Here is a 6,369-nt window from a genome sequence, read left to right on the forward strand (position 1 = left end):
CCTCAGAGCCAGACTGAGCCCCATGCTTAATACTGTAATCCTCTCATCTATAAACTGTGTTCCTGCAGTTGGAGTTAACAGTGTGTGTGTGTGTGTGTGAGGAGTGAACAATGGTCACCAGAAGATATTTCCTGTTTTCATGAAGCTTGTGTCATAAAAAGAGAATCAGAGAGTTAAATAAACTCTTTCCTTTAGTTACAACAAACATTAAACCACAGTGTGGTGATGACCCGGGTCAGAGGGTCTGATCCAGATCTCTGGACCTCTGGTCTTCTGGTTCTCTTCTGTGTGTTGTTGTGTTGTGTTGTCTTCATCCTTCATGTGACTGACCTGATGATTATCAAAGTCAAATGAAGTGAATGAGATGGAGCAGGTAGTTGATTCATCAGTCTGTTCCTCGTTCAGTCGGCCTCAGCTCATTGGTTGATTCATGTTGTGAGTCTGTTTGTGTTTGTGTCGTTGGAGCCTCTTGTTGTTGACGAGGGTGACAACCTTGAACCTTTTGGATGTTTAGTGTTGAGATATTTTGTGATTTATTACTTTTGAGTGACTAAATTCAGATGATCGCACTGGAGCTGCAGTTTCTTTGATGAAGGTAAAATGTGTCACATTGTTAGCATTAGCATTGTTAGCACCATCAGTGTTGTGATGCTACAAATCATATTCTCCAGATGTAAAATATCTTTTTATATTTTTGTTTTAGTGAAAATATAGAAACGATAATTCACACTGAAACACAATATCTGTCAAAAATAAATGATAAATTACAAATTGTAATATGTAGTTGTACCACATGTTGTGTATTGGCTCTCACCTTGTTTCGGTGCTGAGATATTTTATGATTTGTTACTTACTGAACCTGCTGAGAGTGATTCACCTCTAAATGACTGAAGCTCGATTCCACTGATGTTTAAATATGAGGTGGAGTCTCTATGATCTGTGTCACTCCTCTGTGATCATGATGCAGTATTCAGCTCCCTCTCTGTGCCCCCCCCACCCCCGCCCGTCATCTGATAGCCTGCTGCTAATATTGGCCTCAGCACTACATTTGGCTGCCAGTTGTTGTGTGTGAATCCTGCCTGAGTCACATCCAGAATATTCACTTCCACCCAGACTGTAGAGTTGCTGGGGGGTGGGGGGGTGGGGCCGTGTGATAACAGGAGACATAAACAAGGCTAAGCTAACAGCTAACAGCACGTTTTTACAATAATGATGTCATAATAAACCAAACTAGCTCATTTAACATACTAACTAACATTTAGCCGACTAGTCGTCTTCATAACTTCACTAGTCAGGAAGTATTGAACAACAAGTGTACATGAGCTGGTCCGTCACTTTTTAGTGTCCCCTGGAAACACTTCTGTTGTGTTGTGAGTATTTGCAGCTTGTGTGTCAAACTGAGGAAGCTGTTTTCTTGAGTTGCAGAGCTTCGAGCTTCAGGGCCACCGTAGTTTTAATATGTTTGGGTTTGGACTGATGATTTGACTAAAGAAGAAGGGGCTGTGATTGTTTTGTTTTATAGTTTGACCAAAGTCAACCAATCACTTAATTCTGAAGATTTATATAATTATTTGTTGCAGTGTGAGTCAGTCTGATCTCAGATACAGGCTTTTATTGTGAAAAATTTAAAGTGAGTGGATGAAATGACACAACCATTAGAAGTAGAGGAGGAGTGGAGCCGGGGGGTGGGGGGCATAAATACATGGCTCCGCATTTAAATGTATGTCATCACACACATGTGAAACACACTCAGTCTGGAGCCTCTGTGTGTGTGTGTGTGTGTGTGTGTGTGTGTGTGCGCACAGCCTGATATTTTTACCTGACCAGTCTCCACTGCCTCCAGACCAGTGGATCCAGTTACAGCCTCATTCCTGTTCTCACCGCCACAGACGGGGCCTCCCAGCCACACCTCCAGGGCCTGCCGGGCGCGCCCTTGGCGGACAGCCTGAAATGTTGAACTTGTTTTTAACGGAGCGAAGAACAAACACGTGTTGATAAGAGGCGTGTTGAGTCAGACAATAAGCTCCGTACAGGGACGTTAATGAGGAGGGTAATTAAAGCAGAGCTCTGCTGGGAGCTGTGGTCAGTCATACTGGGAAAACTGGTCTGATGATCAGACCAGAGATCAGACACATGTTCGTTCTCTGGGTGTTAGAGGACGATGGAGGACCAGAACCTGATCACATGACCTGAAACAGTGTCCGTCTGCGGAGCTGCTGTCTGTCCTGCTGTGTCTGTGAGGGTGGCCATCTTGTCTCCACAGACCCCCCCCCCCTCTGACCCTGGTCACTGTCTTCTTCCTTCAGGACTCTGAATCATTGGACCGGTGCATCCAGACCGCCCTGTCAGCCCTCTACCCCCCTTTCCAGGCCACATCACCGACTGTCCTCTTTCAGGTCCTCAACGTGGTGGAGACTCGCTACAGAGGCGACGGCCTCCGCTACCTGCTGCACTTCCTGCTTCCTGCGAAGCAGCTCTTACATCGACTCCAGCAACATGCCAGTGTGAGTAGAGACCAGTCTGTCTGTAGTTTCTTTCCCTCTCTCTCTCTCCATCTCTGCCCCCCCCCCTTGCCTGTTCAACTCCACACGTGATTAACTGACATGTCGTGTTTGTTGAGGGTGACTCTGGGATCGTCACTCACCTGCCTCTAGTGGGCGTCACCTTGTCCACACACATCAGTCTGTCAGAGGCTGTAGTGTTCAGGAGGGGGGGCTATCCTGATGTGATTATTGACTGTAAATGTTTGAGGAGCAGCTGATCTGGAGACAGCTGTTAGAGGCCTGGACTCTCTTCTGGTCTGTAGGTCCTGACTGACTCTGCCTCAGTTCTCTCAGTCTGCAGCAGCACACCTGAAGTCCAGAGGGACTCAGTCTGACTGATTCACTGACACCTGGATCCACCAGTTACTACAGTTTAACATCAGTCCACAGGTAGTTCATCACACACCTGGACTGAGTAATGATCTCCTCTCTCCTCTCTCTCCTCCTCCTCCTCCTCCTCCTCCTCCTCAGGTGCAGTGTGGTGAAGGCTGGCCTCTGTGTGTCCAGGAGAAAGTAGTCGTTCAGCTCTGTCCTCTGGACCAGCGTTTCCTCCGTCCAGGAGACTTCTACCTGCTGGTTTCTCCTGCTGCTCCTCCTCCTCCTCTTCAACCTCACGGCACCTCCTGTAGGAGCTGCATCGCCTCCTCCTCCCCCCGCCTGCTCCTGTGCAGCGTGTCGGCCGGCAGCCGTTATGTGGAGCAGCAGGAGGTGTCAGAGTTAGCCCTACTGTCCCTCTTCAGCATGGCCTGGCTGGACTCCGTCAACAGGGAAAGGGAGCAGCGAGGAGCGTCCAGGCTGGAGCGCTGCGTCCTCTCTGCCAACGGAGACATCTTCAGGGTCCCCTGGGAGGACCTGGTCTACCCACAATTCATCAGCCGGCCCCTGACCGCCCTGAAGGACGACACGCCACGTGATCTGTGTAGAGATATTAACTCCAGACAGGAGGAGCTCCGACCATCTGCTCCAAAAACTGACCAATCAGCAGCGAGTAGCGAGGCTGACGACTCGGAGGGGGAGTATGTGGAGCTGACGGAGCTCCCACTGCCTCGGTTCTCCCCCCAGAAAGGTTCCTTAACCCAGTCCATCAGCCTGCAGCACCGAGCCAGGACCAGCACACGGTCCTCCACACACACTGCTGCAGGACACACACCTCACAACATCAACACACACACTGCTGCATCACACACACCTCACAACATCAACACACACACTGCTGAAGCACACACACCTCACAACATCAACACACACACTGCTGCAGCACAAACACCTCACAACATCAACACACACACTGCTGCAGCACAAACACCTCACAACATCAACTCACACACTGCTGCATCACACACACCTCACAACATCAACACACACACTGCTGCAGCAAACACACCTCACAACATCAACTCACACACTGCTGCATCACACACACCTCACAACATCAACACACACACTGCTGAAGCACACACACCTCACAACATCAACACACACTCCTCCTTGCCTCGTGTTGACATCAGCCCCCACACCGAGTTTTGCTCCAAGCTCATCGGGGAAAACCTCCACCAGGGCTCCTGTGGACCCGTCATCCTTACCCCCATCTCCCCCAACACCCCCACCTGCTCCTCCTGCTCCTCCTCTGCTCCTGCTGAAGTTGTGGGAACCTCCATCAGTCAGTCGGAGCACCAGGTGTCACAGGAGCAAACAGAAGGTACTGATTCAGACGGACAGGTGAAGCTGAATACTGAACCTGATGACAACAGAGAACAGAGAGTGGAGGAGGAGGAGGAGGAGGAGAAGGAGAAAGAGGGGGAAACAGAGGAAAAGAGGCAAGAGGGAGAGCTGTTGGAGAGGCATGAAAGGAAGAATGAAATGGTGTCAGTTGAAGAGGGTGTAGAGAAGGAAGAGGAGGAGGTGCAGGAGGAGGTGGGACAGTTGGAGTGTAGGAGGGAAGAAAATTTACTGCCACACACATACACTGCTAAGGAGGGAGGAGAAAGGGAGGAGGAGGATGAAAGTGAAGAGACAGACGGAAATGGAGAGGAAGAGTTGGATGAGGAAGGAGACGATGAGTTAGAGGAGGTGGAGGTAGAGGAGGAGGTTCAGGTTGTAATTGTCCAGCAGAGTCAAGAAAGAAGGGAAGAAGAGCAAGTGATGAAAGAAGATGAGGGAGAAGAAGGAACAGAGAAAGATCAAGAAGAGAGAGAAGGTAGAGAAAGGCACATAGATAAAGAACCTGACTCATGCATGAACACACACTCTGAGGACTCTTATTCTGAAAACAACAGACTACAAACACACTCTGAGGACTCTTATTCTGAAAACAGCAGACTACAAACACACTCTGAGGACTCTTATTCTGAAAACAACAGACTACAAACACACTCTGAGGACTCTTATTCTGAAAATAATACACAACTCTCACACTCCAAGGACTCTTATTCTGAAAAGAACACACTGCAAACACACACTGGGGACTCTTATTCTGAAAATAATACACAACTCTCACACTCCAAGGACTCTTATTCTGAAAACAACACAGTACAAACACACTCCAAAGACTCTTATTCTGAAAATGTTATACAACACACATACTTTGAGGAGGTCAACGCACTACACACGAACTCTGAGGACTCTTATTGTGAAAACATTAAACCACCGAAACACACTGAGGACTCTTATTGTGAAAACTTTAAACAACTGACACACTGTGAGGAGTCTGAGGAGGTTGACGCATCGAGCTCCTCCTCACCAGCGATGGATGCAGACTCACTTCGGACTGAACCTGAAGAGTCTGAAGGTGGACAGAGGAAGTCAGAGGAGCAGGAGGAGCTGGAGGAGGAGTGCAGCTGGAGGAGGTTGGTGGAGGAGGAACTGCAGAGCTTCAGACTGAAGGTACAGAACCTGTTTCTCCTTTCATTCCACAAACCATCAGACTCTTTCTATCTTCATCCATCACCTCCTCCTCCTCCTGTCCCTCTTGTTCCTCCTCTGATTGGCTGAACTAGTTCTCCTCCTCCCTTCTGTCCTCCCTCCTTCTCCTCAGTAACACACACACTGACCCTTCACCTGTTGTAACTCACCTGTGTGACTGTAGATGATCAGTAGTGACATCATCGACAGCAGCACAACAGTGACTCTATTCACTGGGATTGATCACATGATCAGAGGACTGAATGTCTCTCCCCTCTGGTGCTGTGTGTGTGTGCGTGTGTGTGTGTGTGTGTGTGTGTGTGTGTGTGTGTGTGTGTGTGTGTGTGTGTGTGTGTGTGTGCGTGCGTTCTGGTGTGTTCTGGTATAAACACAGACCTTATTGTAGTCCTCATGAGGTCCTAGTCCTGTTCATACACACATTTGATATATGTAAATATATTGAATTTGTATACGACATACATGTTCATATAAAATAAAAGCACACATGTAAATATTGTATATGAAACCTATTAGAAGTTGGAATAATTTAATGACATATATGTCCAGTCTATACAAATCTGCATGCTCATGTATGTATGATTATATTATAGACATGTGTCACATAAATATATATCCATCCTAAAGCCTGTCAGTGTATATACTATATAAAGCCTGTCAGTGTATATACTATATAAAGCCTGTCAGTGTATATACTATATAAAGCCTGTCAGTGTATATACTATATAAAGCCTGTCAGTGTATATTCTATATAAAGCCTGTCAGTGTATATTCTATATAAAGCCTGTCAGTGTATATTCTATATAAAGCCTGTCAGTGTATATACTATATAAAGCCTGTCAGTGTATATACTATATAAAGCCTGTCAGTGTATATACTATATAAAGCCTGTCAGTGTATATACTAT

At 47.2% G+C, this 6,369-nt stretch overlaps 1 pseudogene across 1 annotated transcript in view; it reads left to right on the forward strand.

Moving 5' to 3' along the window:
* Nucleotides 1–6,369, forward strand: part of LOC111665385 (uncharacterized) — a 40,902-nt pseudogene that overhangs the window by 15,867 nt on the left and 18,666 nt on the right. The window contains exons 2-3 of the transcript XR_015438087.1: nucleotides 2,307–2,504; nucleotides 3,015–5,426. The product of XR_015438087.1 is annotated as an uncharacterized LOC111665385 (transcript). The remainder of the gene's footprint in view (nucleotides 1–2,306; nucleotides 2,505–3,014; nucleotides 5,427–6,369) is intronic.

Source organism: Seriola lalandi, unplaced genomic scaffold (genome assembly GCF_002814215.2).
Source record: "Seriola lalandi dorsalis isolate HSWRI2012SDOR001 ecotype SW California unplaced genomic scaffold, Sedor1 jcf7180002054632, whole genome shotgun sequence".
Lineage (NCBI taxonomy): Eukaryota > Metazoa > Chordata > Actinopteri > Carangiformes > Carangidae > Seriola > Seriola lalandi.